At 43.3% G+C, this 14,545-nt stretch overlaps 1 protein-coding gene across 5 annotated transcripts in view; it reads left to right on the top strand.

Moving 5' to 3' along the window:
• Positions 1 to 4,500: 4,500 nt before the first annotated feature.
• Positions 4,501 to 14,545, top strand: part of AFTPH (aftiphilin) — a 40,884-nt gene continuing 30,839 nt past the window's right edge. For 2 of the 5 annotated variants that reach the window (XR_013392414.1, XM_028722015.2), the window contains exon 1: positions 4,501 to 4,788. The gene's annotated coding sequence lies outside the window, so the exon portion shown is untranslated. Of the gene's footprint in view, positions 4,789 to 5,174; positions 5,199 to 6,310; positions 6,403 to 14,545 lie in introns of those variants that run through there. The other 3 variants (XM_077926527.1, XM_028722019.2, XM_028722017.2) reach the window with 3 other exon arrangements.

Here is a 14,545-nt window from a genome sequence, read left to right as displayed (position 1 = left end):
GAAATTGACAGCAATAGGATGACAATAAATCAGTTACTGACTGGTTTTTCTGTGCATTTCATTTAGTTCTACGATAGGTTCTGCCTTCTGGTGCTATATCAGTTTGATGATGAGCCTCAGCATGGAGTTCTTGGGAAAAGTTATTTAACCACAGTGAGATTGGAAAGTGGTCACTATCAAACATTGGGATAAATTCCAGAACATTAGCATGTGCAAGGAGATCTCTAGATGTAATTATATAGTCAATTGCACTCATTCTGGAGCCTGAAAGATAGGTGAATCCTGAAGGATGACCTCTCTCCATTTAAAATGTGGAGATTTAGTCTAAAGCAGAGTTTTCCAAACTGTGTATTGTGACGAACGCTCTCCGCACTCCTCCCCGGGCTGGAAAGGGTCAGGGGTCAACAAACTTTTTCAGAAAGTGGCCAGTCCACTGTCCCTCAGACCTTGTGGGGGGCCGGAATATATTGGGGGGGGGGTGAACAAATTCCTATGCCCCACAAATAACCCAGAGGTGCATTTTAAATAAAAGGACCCATTCTACTCATGTAAAAACACTCTGATTCCTGGACCATCCGCAGACCGGATTTAGAAGGTGTTTGGGCCAGATCCGGTCCCCGGGCCTTAGTTTGCCTACCCATGGGTTAGTTTAATCTCTGGTTTGCTAGTAAAACTGAATTATTGTGTCATGAAATGATGCAGGTCTAAAAAGTGTGTCACAAAATGATGCAGATCTAAAAAGTGTGTCACCAACATGAAAAGTTTGGAAAGCTCTAGTCTAAAGGTTGTTAGAGTCAGGCACAAAGCCACATTCTTGGATTTCTGATCCTTTGAGCAGCGTGTCAGTAAAACGCCATCTTCCTCTAAATGAGGGCTGGGGCAGTTATGCTGCAAGTACAAAGTGCTGTCATTGAGGCCTAGTCTAGCATTCAAGTCACCCCCTAGAATCCTAGGTGCATGTGGGTTTTTCATAATGAGATTGGCCACGTAGACCTCAAGTTCCACCCCCAGGGCTTTGACCTGGGACATCTGCCTCAGTGAGGACATGTGAGAGTTTATTATCAGTATACAACAGAATTGGAATTGAATTTTGACTGCCATAGCATGTGACTTAAAAGAAGGTAGGGTTGTTATAGCAGCTCATAAAGTCAAAGAAACGAGAATTCCCAGTCCTCCTCTTGCTCGACCAAAGCTGCTGCTTTTTACCACTCCTACGGAGAAGGTATGAAAGCCATTTAAGGACAGCTTTCCGGTGTGCCAAGTTTCCTGGACAAGAATAATACCAAAGCCAGTTAAGAAGGTGATGAAGGTAGGGCCTCTGGTATATGCAGCCTAGCCAGCCACATTCCAAGTGAGAGTCAGAAGGGATGGGTGAGAGCCAGGCAATATGAACCACTGCTTTCTCCTTCCCTATACAGTAATGCACTTGTCCCACCTCTGTCATATTTTATAGGCAGAAATTCAACAGGTTAAGCCTCTTCTGACATCGAAATACAATTATGGGGAAAGCTTTTCCATGGAATGGTGAGGTGTAGAGGCCTATTGATATTAAGTGCGCTCAACAGCACAGGGAAGCCCACCATGCCCCCTGTATTCTAGGGAGCTGGGCGCTATGAAAAAGTCTGGGCAATGACTAAAAGTTGCTCTACAAAGTATCAGCCCAAGGGCCTTTCCAAAGCACACCTATTAGAGAGAATCTTAGCCTTTGGCTTCCATCTAGTGGCTGTGTGCAGTAACAACCACTAGGAAATCAGGCTTATTTCTGCCCTTGTGAATGCATCTACCAAAATGTTGTTGTTTTTTATGGGCAGAAAGCTGAGACTTACGTGTTTTGGGTTCTGTTTGAGTCAGCGGGCTGCAGCAGGCCTTTAGGAGGCTGTGACGGGCCCTGGCAGGCCTACCCCCAGGCAGGGCGGATCTTGTAGTGTCTACCTGCAACCACTGTGGGGCCTTCTGGAGGCTGCGGGAGGCCCTGGTGGGCCTACTTGCAGCCGGAGCAGCCCTTCTCTGCCAAGCGGTGGCAAGAGCCCACAGGGTCCCAGGGTCTGTGTCTCTTTGGAGAATGGAAGGCAGGGCGGACTTCTTTGTATTGTTAATGTCCCTCAATTGTTCTAGATATCCATAGCTCAGCCAGGTTGTTTTGCATAAGCCAGCCCAGGAACTCCTTTACAATTTGCATTCTCCCTTCATATCACAAATAACCAAAATCCTAGCATTTATTAATTTCTATGGTTTAGGGGCCCCCCTCACTAAATCTGTAACATTACCAAGCTGCTGAAACGCTGTTTCCATTCTAAATTGATTTATTTGTGCCCTTTAACAGCTGTGCAGCTTTCAAGAAATTAAGCAAAGGGAGCCTTTTTGAACATAGGAATACAATTAAGGGGGAAAGTTTCACATGTTGACACTGTCATTTCCCCCCTTATTAGTTTAAGTTGTACAGAAGCCAACAACTGCAATGTGTGTGTTCGATTTTGTGTGTGTCTCCTCTTCACGGCTAAGAAAACAAGGTGAATCTCTTCTGAAATCTTAAGAAGTCAGTGAGGTGCACTGTGCATAGGGCAGGGACATGGGTGTAGCCAGGATTTATTGGGGGGGTGCAGATTTTGGGACAGATGCATATTGTGACGCAATTGATCAGTCAGTTAAGTATTTTTATTTATTTACAGTACTTGATTGGGGGGCATCTGCCCCCTGTCTATGCCCATGCATGAGGATTTGATGTGGTAAAATCCAGTTTCAAAATCCTTTGAAGCTTCGCTCATCCCAGAATATTACAGGCTTACCACACCTGCTCCATCAAGAAACTTTAAATACATATCTTCCAACATTTCTCCAATGAAAATAGGGATGTCCTGTTGAAGAAGAAGAAGAAGAAGAAGAAGAAGAAGAAGAAGAAGAAGAAGAAGAAGAAGAAGACGTATATCCCTCCTATCTGTCTGGGTTGTCCCAGTCCTCTGGGCAGCTTCCAACATACATAAAACATACATAAAAATATAAGAAAATATTGAACACTTCCCTATACAGGGCTGCCTTCAAATGTCTTCAAAAGGGTGTATAGTTACTTATCTCCTTGGCTCAGGGGTCAGATAATACAGTCAGAATAACTGTAATACTACACAAATTATAATAATGAGATTTCCTGCCCACTCTTCACCATGAGATTCCATGGTTGAGTAGGAACAATGTTAAAATACAATATAAAACCAGATAAAACTAAATGAGTAATAGTGCAATGCTATGCATGTATAAGGGACGCAGGTTTAACCACAGTGCCGCTTGGACTTGCCGATCAGGTCGGCGGTTCGAGGCCCCACGACGGGGTTGGCTCCCGTTGCTTGGTCCCAGCTCCTGCCAACCTAGCAGTTCAAAAGCACGCAGTGCAAGTAGATAAACGGGTACCGCTCCAGCAGGAAGGTAAACGGCGTTTCGTGCACTGCTCTGGTTTTGGTGTTCCGTTGCGCCAGAAGCGGCTTAGTCATACTGGCCACATGACCCGGAAACTGTCTGCGGACAACGCCAGCTCTCTTGGCCTGTAAAGCAAGATGAGCGCCGCAACCCCAGAGTCGTTCGTGACTGGACTTTACTGTCAGGGGTACCTTTACCTTTATGCATATATACTCTGAAGAAAACCTGTGTTCAGCAGGGCTTACTCACTAGTGTTCTTAGGTTTGCAGTCTGGTCTATGACCTGGGAGAATCTCTGCTCAGCCATGAATCTCACTGGGTGACTTTGGGTCAGTTACCATCTCAGCCTAACCTACTTCACAGGCTTGTTGCAAGGATAAAATGGGGAGAACCATATGCACTGCCTTGAGCTCCCTGGAGGAAAAGTTGGTCTAAAAATGTAATAAATAAAATAAAGTGTAACAAAAGTTCTGTTTCTGTATATAATATGCCAGACTTAAAGAACTGAGGCAGTGTCGGGTACCAGCACCCAGCTGAAGTGATTCTCTGCAATATCATGTTGTGCTTTCCTATTCTTTAAGTACAGTATGGCAATCATAGCAAAAAGAAATACAGTATGACGATCCAAGCAGTATAGTGATCAAAGGAAAGGAGCAAAGCTTTTAGAAGATGTTGTAAAATACTATGTTAATGTTAAAATGAAAAGAAAGAAAGAGGTAATTTGACTAAGTAAATTTTATGTGAAATTGGTTTTGGAAAACTGCTACAATGGAGTATATGGAAACTCAGCCAGGGGGATTTGAGGAAGTCACTTAAGAATGTTAACAAAAGTGGAATCATTATGCTTGTTTTTGATGTCTTTTTTGTTATAAATTGGAAAATTAATTTTAAAAAATTGGGGGGGGGGGGAATAAAACAACAACAACAATGGAAAGCCGCCCCTGACCCTGGCGGGACCACAGCGCCCTTTGACCGCCTGACGGCAAAAGCGTTGGACTTTGAACTGTAAACCGGAAAGGCGTCGAGAAGAACGCGTCGGGCGGAGGCCCTAACCGCCGCCGGAAGTGACGCGAGAAAGAGGATGTGGCGGTTCTGACCGTGGCGGCGGCGGTAGCAGCAGCAGCAGACGACGCCGGGCGAAGAACCTGGGGACGTTTCTGTCGCGCTGCCTGCCGGGAGACAATGGACTAAGTGGGAGTTGGGCTGGACCAAGGCGTTTCTTGTCGGGGGGGGGGAGGCATCTCTGGAGTGAAGGAGGCGGGGGGGGCAGTTCCAGATGGATTCGCCCTGATGGCGGTTGCCGCGGGAGGCCCCGAGTAACCCTCCGAGCCTCGTCTGGCCTGGCCATGCCCGGCCCAGCTGCCCCTGCAGGAGGCCTGAGGTAAGAAATGCCGCTGCTTCCGCTCTCGGGTCACTCCGGGGCTCGGCAGCCGGAAAGGTAAGGCGGAGCCTCCCAGCCCGGCGGTGTCCGCCGACCACCCCGCACTTTCTGAGGGTGGGAAGCGGCCTCTTTCCTTCTCGCTTCTCTGGTCTCTTCTTACCCCCCCCCCCCCTTATTTACCAGGCCGGCTTCTCCATGGAAACGGGCCCCCTCCCGTCCTACGAAACGCGGGCCCGGGGGTCTCCCATTAAAATAAAGGGGCCGCTCGCCGTGAAAAGGAAGCGTCTGCGGGGGGGGGGGGGAGAACTTTGTAACTTTTCGCCCTCTGTGGGGATTGTGTCCTATTGAGCGTGTGGCTTGGGAAAAACACGAGAGGAGGCGGCGGGGCTGTGTGGGCTAAGAAAGTAAAGGTAAGGTATTTAAACACTTTTCCCCTCAATTGCTTCAGGGGGACACACACAGATATACCCCCTCTCTCTGCAAAGTTAAAAATGTGAGAGGTGGTGGCGGCAGAAAGAGGAGGTAAGATAATGAGGAGGTGTGTATCTGAAGAAGAAGTGTGCATGCACACGAAAGCTCATACCAAGAACTAACTTAGTTGGTCTTTAAGGTGCTACTGGAAGGAATTTTTTTTTTTTTGTAAGATAATGAAACACTTTCCTTTTCCCCTCAGTGAGGGACCATTTCTCTCCCCCTCCTCCATTCCTCTGCAAAGTTAGGGGAAAGAAACCACAAGGATATTGTTGGCACTCTTGAGACTCCGAGTTCAGATAACTTTTGTATTAGCCCCTTTTTATGTTGTGACTTGAAGAACTTCATTTCAATATGGTGCTGCTTATTGGCTTTTGTGACAATGAGCCCTGAAGAGCATAATGGAATATTATAAAACTGTAATGACTCTGGGTGTTCCAGTTTTCAGAGTAGTATTGTTTTTAAAGTACAACAACTGCTAGGTTTGAATGGCTTTTATATCTTACTCCAGTCCATTAAATGACATCTTACATCAGTTCCTTGCTCCTTAAGATTTTGATTTAAGTTTCTACTTGGGCTAAAACATGACATTTTAATATTTCTCGCCACTGTAAACAAAGGAAAATAGTTTGTGTCTCTTGGTAGAGAACAACATGGTTGTCTAACGATCAAATTTCCTGTGAAGTACACTTTATAATTTTGTTGACAACAATAATTCATTGTTGGGGTTTTGAAAAGCTGGTCTAGGTTCTTCTTTTCTCACCATCCTGAGTTTTTTAAAAAACATGCTATTTCTATCTAACACACACACACACACACAGAGAGAGAGAGAGAGAGAAACACAAATATTTAGTTACTGTGGCAGAAAGAATTCACATGTGAACTTGCTGTAAGAGATCAGGCGCTATTTATACTGTATTCTTTGTTCTAAAACCTTAATTTGTGACCAAAGTTGGAGTATGGGGAATGTAATAAATATTGCCATAGTGTAGGTGTAACAACCAAATTATGACTAACTTTTTTAATATGACAAAACTAATCTCTAATTTAGAGGCATGTGAAAGTGAAATGGATGCTTCCAGGTCAACAATAGAAAAGTTCCAGCATGAATAATGTGTAAGAAGGCTTTAATATTTAAAATAGGTAAGGACACTCCAGAGCACATGGTATGCCATTGGGTCCTGAGGCTGACATAACACGAATGTGACTTTCTCCTAGGTGGCTTGTTTTCTTTAATGTAATGCCTATTGCTATTTGTTTATATAAACAGCTACTTAATAGTGTGTTTAAGATAGTATTCACTGTCCTAATACTGCAGGGTTTTTGTTTAAAAGAGAAAGGAGAAGCTTTTGAACACACACAACCTCTCTTATTAGGATTAATTTCCACAAATGTATTTATTTTAGAGATTTTAATTTTAAATGCTTTTCAGGGCAAGGGTTCTTTCAAGATAGCTCACAGTCCATATAATAGAATACAGCAGAATAATTTTATCAATATAAGCATTGAAACCACTTTTGAAGAACAACATAGAATAAAAATAGATACAGTGAGAATCAAGATAAATATTCCCCATAATTGTTTCACATTACCTGAGATAGTGCTTACAATTTGTTCTTGGATACTTCTCTGATGGCTCAAGTGGCATTTTTAATTTCTTGTGCTTAAGTAAATATTAAGCATTTGCAGTTAAGCACATGCCCATATGATGTGAAACTCAGTTTTCCAAGAAGAAAGTTTCCACGTGGGACCATTTGGCCCTTATGGCTTGGCCCTCTATGCAGACATAGTGGACTGCTGCACTTTGGACTACACTGGTTCTTTATTCAAAAGGTAGTGAACACTGTGCACTGTTTTCAGTTCCCAATGCCAAACAGGCATTGGAAAGGGAACGTTAAGAGAAGGGAGAAAGCCTACAAAATTCTAAGCTATTTCCTTCTCTTTCATGCTATAGGGCAGAGATAGGTTGAATTTAGTTTTTCCATTCCAGTATTCTGATATTACAAAAAGCCCTTCTAGAGCAGGCCAACAGGTGCATCTGCTATAGCATCCTGTTACCATAGTGCCCAATCAGGTGCCTGTGGGACAAGCAGGATGTGAGCACTGTCCTAACTTGTGATTCCCATCATCTAGTCCTGAATGGCATACTGCAGTGGAGATAAATCATAGTCATCCTTATAGTATTGATGGCTTTGTTATCCAAAAATGTGTCTAATCACCTTTTAAAGCCAACCAAGTTGGGAGCCATAACATCTTGGTGGAGTGAATTTCATAGTTTCATTGTGTGATAGTGAGGGGAAGTTCAATTGTACAGCCCAAAGTACTTGTGCCTGTGGAGCAGTTTAGTTTGGTACTAGGCTTGGGCAATATATCGACATCTCGCCCAGGACTGGTGTGAGGGGCAGACCGTCATGACAGCTTCACTCAGCTGTTGACTGTTGAGGAGGTCGCACACAGTAACAGAAGCATCTGTGGTTGAAAACTGATAGGTTTTTTTGAAAGATAGACGGATTACGTACAAAAACAGAATTCTCTCACTTTGTTCTACCCACCACCTTGCTGATCTCTCACTGCAGATTGCTCTCACTTCAGAGTGCAACTGCCTGCTCCAAACTGAGAGCAAATTGCCTTTATCTCAACTCAACTCCAATGTCCTTGAACCTAGACATAACAATAGGTGTATTTGCCCTGAGCCAAGTAGTACCAATTAACTGTTGCTGAAGGTACAGTATATTGCTGGTGAAGCCATCGCAGCTCCTGAGTCCATCTGCCTCCAGTGCCCAGTGCACTGAGGGGGAAAAAGCTGTAGACGGGTGCTGCAGACAGAGGGACTCAGGAGAGGCAGCGGTTTCACCAGTGATGTACTGCTGAATGAAACCACCATCTGAAACCGCCATTGCGGTCTGCCCTCATATTGGCAGAGGAAGAAACAAGCTGCATCAGTGAGACACCGATACAGCTTCTTCCTCAGTTTCTTTAAACTGCTTGGCTGAGGAGCACGCCGCTGCCCTTGCCTCAGCCAAGCAGTTTTTTTATGGAGCCCCCAAACGAGCCAGTGGTATGTTGGGGGCTCCGTTAAAGTGCCTCCCCCCGGCCCTGCTCCTGCTTATGTGCAAGCAGGAGCATGGCTGCTCAACTGAAGAGGTGTGGGCTCTGTCACCGTTTTCCACCGCTGCTACCCACTCTCCAGTGGAGAAGTTTTAAGTAGCCGCAGGTGAGTAGCAGACTGGTGGGAGCTGAGGCAGTTTTTCCCTGCACCTCCCAGGCTGGAGCCAGTGCAGCTTGTTCAGTACCATGGTTTATCACCAAACCGTGATGTTTGGCTGATGATAAATCACAATGTTGAAAATCTAACGTCGCCCAGCCCTATTGGATACTGCCCGATACTTTTGTATAGGTAGCTGCCCCATATTTTTGTATACGGTACACTGATTTCTATCCCTTGCAAATAAAATGTGCTTTGTACAAAAATATAAGGGTTTTGTTTTTCTCTTTTTTCCAGCTACACTTACAGTCCGATATTTTTCTATATCGCAGGACAGCGTTGCCTATTAGGATCATTTGCTCACATTCATTGGTAGAAGTTTTCTTCTACAGCAGTTACTTGGGGGGAATAATTACCATAAAAGCAAAATTGGCTATCGATTCCTTCCAGTTGCATATTGCCATGGGCTCTGCCTGGATGGAGTTTGTGTGTCTATAATTCCACAAGATGTTCCACTTTAAAATGGAGCGTTGTTGAACTGAAGCAGATAACCGCTAAAGAAATGTAATATCCTGTGTTCATGTTTCCATTACAAGTGACTGGAGGACAGTGGTAATGATTTCAACACTTTGAGTTTATACAGTGATGGTTTAGATAGAATCTAGTGATACATTATAGATGAGGTAAGCTTATGCTGGTTAGGCTAAGAACAGCATGACTTGTTTCTTTGTATGTGTATAAAGGTAAAGGTAAAGGTACCCCTGCCCGTACGGGCCAGTCTTGCCAGACTCTAGGGTTGTGCGCTCATCTCACTCTATAGGCCGGGAGCCAGCGCTGTCCGCAGACACTTCCGGGTCACGTGGCCAGCGTGACAAGCTGCATCTGGTGAGCCAGCACAGCACACACGGAAACGCCGTTTACCTTCCCGCCAGTAAGCGGTCCCTATTTATCTACTTGCACCCGGGAGTGCTTTCAAACTGCTAGGTTGGCAGACGCTGGGACCAAGCAACGGGAGCGCACCCCGCCGCGGGGATTCAAACCGCCGACCTGACGATCGGCAAGTCCTAGGCGCTGAGGTTTTACCCACAGCGCCACCCGCGTCCCCTTTGTATGTGTATATCACTCATAAATCTAAAACTTAGTAAATTGAGAAGTAAATTTTAAGCCTTGATGTCTGTCAAAGAAAACTGTAAAACTGTTTTAACCCATCAACATGAATTAACCTGTGCCTTTTTTGCCAAATTATGTTGCGAAAATTAGCCATTGGGAGGACCAGGTTCAAATTTCTCACCTCTCGATCCCTCAGCAAACCTTGCTTCTCCCCCTTCTCTGTTCCCCCTCCACTCTCTCCCCTGGAGGACTGGTGAGAATTGTTGTTGGAAAAGACCAAAGTGAACTGCCCTGAGACCTTTGGGAATAATAATAATAATAATAGGATTTTGTCTCATGGGTAGTGTAAGGATAAGCAGTTCTGTGGACTGTGATTTTGAGTCTGAGTTCCAGCAAAAGTTTGTACACACTAGGACCCCTTCAGTCTATTTCTGATGCCTCAATTTCTGATGCCAAGATGCTTCTGCTTTAAAGCTGTTTAGGGCACAGAAATTCTACTTTATAGGAAATAGCTGCAAGAACTCATATGCATACCTGTCTGTGATTGAGGTGTATTTGCGTGGATACATTTGATAAGTATTGAAGTTTGATCTTGGTTGACTATGTTTCCACTAGAGAGTTAATGCAAGAGAATAAATTATGTAAAGCTCATCTGAAAATTAGTGAATGAAACTTTACAAAAGATAACTTTAAGAATATCAGATTTTAGATTAGGTTACTGATAAGACTTGCAATTTTAATATACCTAAACTGAAATAATTAATGGTTGATATTGAGCATACTTCCCTTCTTCTGCACTATCTCACTCCCTCTTCAGCTCCTTGTATCCCATCAGTTGCTCTGGAGGGTTGACAGACCTCCATAGCAGATTTAGAAAGGGGAGGGGCTGACAGTGTTTGAAATTAGCCAGGTGCCACAACCTAGATTCAAGGTGCCATTATGTGCCTAGCTTGTATACCTGAGTTTCTGACACAGGGGACTGAAGAGGGGAAGCCCCTTGCACTTGCTCTCATGATCTTGATTGTGGTAGTATTTTATGCAAAAATACTAGGAGATGAGCACAGCAAAATATTTCTATTTAAGTTTTTCTGAAATATTTGTGAAATATAATGTTTATCTGGTACAGTGGTGCCCCGCAAGACGAATGCCTCGCAAGACGGAAAACCCGCTAGACGAAAGGGTTTTCTGTTTTTGAGTTGTTTCGCAAGACGAATTTCCCTATGGGCTTGCTTCGCAAGACAAAAATGTCTTGCGAGTCTTGCCATTTCCCCCCCGCTCCCCCCCTTTTTCTAAGCCGCTAAGCCGCTAATAGCCCTTTAGCAGCTCAGCCGCTAAGCATTTAATAGCCGCTAAACCGCTAATAGCGCTAAGCCGCTAATGGGGTTGCTTCGCAAGACGAAAAAACCGCTAGACGAAGACAATCGCGGAACGGATTCTTTTTGTCTTGCGAGGCACCACTGTATAGGTAAAGGTACCCCTGCCTGTACGGGCCAGTCTTGACAGACTCTAGGGTTGTGCGCTCATCTCACTCTAGAGGCCGGGAGCCAGCGCTGTCCGCAGACACTTCCGGGTCACGTGGCCAGCGTGGCAAAGCTGCTCTGGCGAACCGGCACCAGAGCAGCACACGGAAACGCTGTTTACCTTCCCGCTATAAAGCGGCACCTATTTATCTACTTGCACTTAAGAGTGCTTTCGAACTGCTAGGTGGGCAGGAGCTGGGACCGAACGACGGGAGCTCACCCCGCCGCGGAGATTCGAACCGCCGACCATGCGATCGGCAAGTCCTAGACGCTGAGGTTTTACCCACAGCGCCACCTGCGTCCCTGGTATAGGTAATTAAAGCAAATTAATGTTTAAGTCAAGAAGTAATATGTATTGCATATGGAAAGCGACTTTTTGTGTTATATGCCTTTGAGCTGTTCTGAATGGATTTGCACAGTGAAATTTCCTTGCAGTAGCTATTTCCATTTATTATTGAGTGTGAAGAAATGAGAGCTGTCCAGAAGAAAAACATTTTAATGCTTTAGAGAGATAAGGATTGTTTCTGGTAGTTATGTGCAGTTTTCATGTGAAATGGCTAAATAAATAAATATGCCCGAGCAACAATTTAGAGGTTGAATAGTCAAGGACAAATTCCATTACCTTTCATTAAGAAGAAAAATGTGAAGCTGCCAGAAACCTGGTTTAGTTCAACGCTTAAACCATAGCAACAGCTGCTTCTCCTGTTCTAACTCCCCGCCCTTCCCCAAAGTAGAAACATTTAATATAGTTTCTTTAAAAACACTGAAGATGTAGTTGTGCTCAAACTTATGTTTCCATAGTTGTCTGAACTATGGAACTGGGTCGTGGTTTCAAGCCCCATGTTGGGCAAAAGATCCTTTCCTGGCAGGGCCAGAAGACCCTTGCAGTCTACAAGCTCTGCAAGCCTATGATTCTATGTCTTTGAGAGTGTGAGCTTTCAGAGTGGAAGCTTGCTGCTCATACACTAAGGTTCTGAATCTGGCAGCTCCCAGTACTTTATAAGTAAAAAGGCAAAGGTACCCCTGCCCGTACGGGCCAGTCTTGACAGACTCTAGGGTTGTGCACCCATCTCACTCTATAGGCCGGGGGCCAACGCTGTCCGGAGACACTTCCGGGTCACGTGGCCAGCGTGACATCGCTGCTCTGGCGAGCCAGAGCCGCACACGGAAACGCCGTTTACCTTCCCGCTAGTAAGTGGTCCCTATTTATCTACTTGCACCCGGGGGTGCTTTCGAACTGCTAGGTTGGCAGGCGCTGGGACCGAGCAACGGGAGCGCACCCTGCCACGGGGATTCGAACCGCCGACCTTTCGATTGGCAAGCCCTAGGCGCTGAGGCTTTTACCCACAGTGCCACCCGCGTCCCATACTTTATAAGTAGAAATATAAAAATATAGTAAGCAAATTAAATTTATAACTTGACCTGTTAATTCAAGTGGGTCATATAAGCAGGCTACATGTATGCTAGAAGTGTATTCCAATTCTGAACCACATAATTCAAAAATCACTATATGAGTTGTGGAATAGATATGAATTTATTAGAATGCAAAACACCATGGTGGCTGTCCCCGTTAGAGGCTACAACTGTAAAAAAGTTAAATATGGGGGGGAAGCGGCCACTTATGGTGATTTGCTGATTGAAAGAGATAATCAGTGGAAATTAAGACCATGTGAGGAAATAAAAAAATTGGTAAATGATTGGTTGCATTATCGTCAAATAAATGAAATGTTTAGAGAGGACAAAAAGAAAAATGGATTTGAATATACAATATCCAGGTTTGAATTAGATTTATTGACTAATAAAGTAAAAGTATTGTCAAAGATGTATAAGCTACTTCTGGATTGGCATGTAAAAGATGAAGAGGTTAAATCTGTTATGATTCATTGGGCAAAAGATATTGGTTATAATATACAGTTAGAAGATTGGGTAAGATTATGGAAAGAGGGAATAAATTTTACGGCCTGAGTTTGCTTAAAGAAAATGTAATGAAAATGATGTACAGATGGTATATAATGCCAGTAAAATTAGCAAAAATGTATAGAACAAATAATGTTGGAAATGTAAAGAAAAAGAAGGTACCTTTTATCATATGTGGTGGGCTTGTAAGAAAGTAAAGGCGTTTTGGGAAATGCTATATAATGAACTTTTAAAAATGTTGAAATATACATTTACAAAAAAAGGAAGCCTTTCTATGAGGTATCATAGGAAGAGAAATTTGTAAGCAGGATAAAACATTGTTTTTATATGCAACAACTGCAGCGAGAATACTATTAGCCCAAGGATGGAAGCAAGAAGAATTACCAACCAAAGAAGAGTGGCAGATGAAATTATTGGACTATGCCAAATTGGCAAAATTGACTGGGAAAATTCAGAACCAGCAGGACCAGACTTTCCTGAAAGACTGGGATAAATTTATGCTGTATTTGAAAGACAGCTGTCAACAATTGACATCGTTAGTAGGGTTACAAGAAGTTTTGTAAGGATAAATTATCATTTATTATTAAGATTGGTTTAATTAATACTTTAAATAAAAGTAGATTTAATAATAATAAAAGACAATTAAATGCAGGATTAGAAAATAAGTTTGAAAACCATTCCCGTGGGGGGGGGGGTGTGTCTCAGGCTTATGTAGCCAAATGTTTATGGTGTTACATAATAATGTTGTGTTTGAAAAAAAGTAAAAACCAATAAAAATTATTATATAAAAAGAAGTGTATTCCAAAATCCAAGAAGTCTATTATAGTATTGAGATGAGGGTAGGGATGAAGGGGGGTGGGGGGTGGGGAGAAGAATTTCGCTTGTGATCATGTTTAGCTCTTGGCTTTTGAAGGCATATGAGTAAACTTGTTTACAAGTAGCTTTCACTTCAAAGACAGGCACTTTTGTTGTTATGAGTAATTGTAATGCTTATTGCATAACTCCTGTAAGGAAAACATTTGAACAAGTAGAAAAAGATGTGGGGTTTACTTTAAGTTGTGAGTTTGCTTTAGCTCTATTATAGATGCATCTTTTGCTGACTTAGTATATGAAATTTTCTGCAGGTTGAATTATTATTGGATGAAGTCATTAATAATAAGAAGCTCTGATTAACATTAATATATTTGGGGCTAGAGATTCAAGTTAACCATGTTTAAATAGCATAACTCAGTGAATTCCAAGAGAACTCTAGTGTTGCAAAGCATTTCTGAGAACACAAAATTATAACATTCAGGAGTCCTGGGTCATTGTGACTTGCAGAACTGGCCAGGGTGGTTTGAATTTTAAACAGTTTTTCTTTGTCCTTTGTATACATTTTATTTGTCAAGGGATTGGCTCTAGTATTGAAAGTATATTAAATGCTTTGAAATGAAATGTGCTGCATACTCACTAGAAATCCTTTGTACAGACAACATATTGCACTAATTGTCATAATTGGCAGGAGAAGGGAGAACTCTTGCTCTACATGTTTTCA

The sequence above is a fragment of the Podarcis muralis genome, chromosome 3 (genome assembly GCF_964188315.1).
Source record: "Podarcis muralis chromosome 3, rPodMur119.hap1.1, whole genome shotgun sequence".
NCBI lineage: Eukaryota > Metazoa > Chordata > Lepidosauria > Squamata > Lacertidae > Podarcis > Podarcis muralis.
Note: the sequence above shows the minus strand (reverse complement) of the source record. Positions and strands in the feature narration are given on the sequence as shown.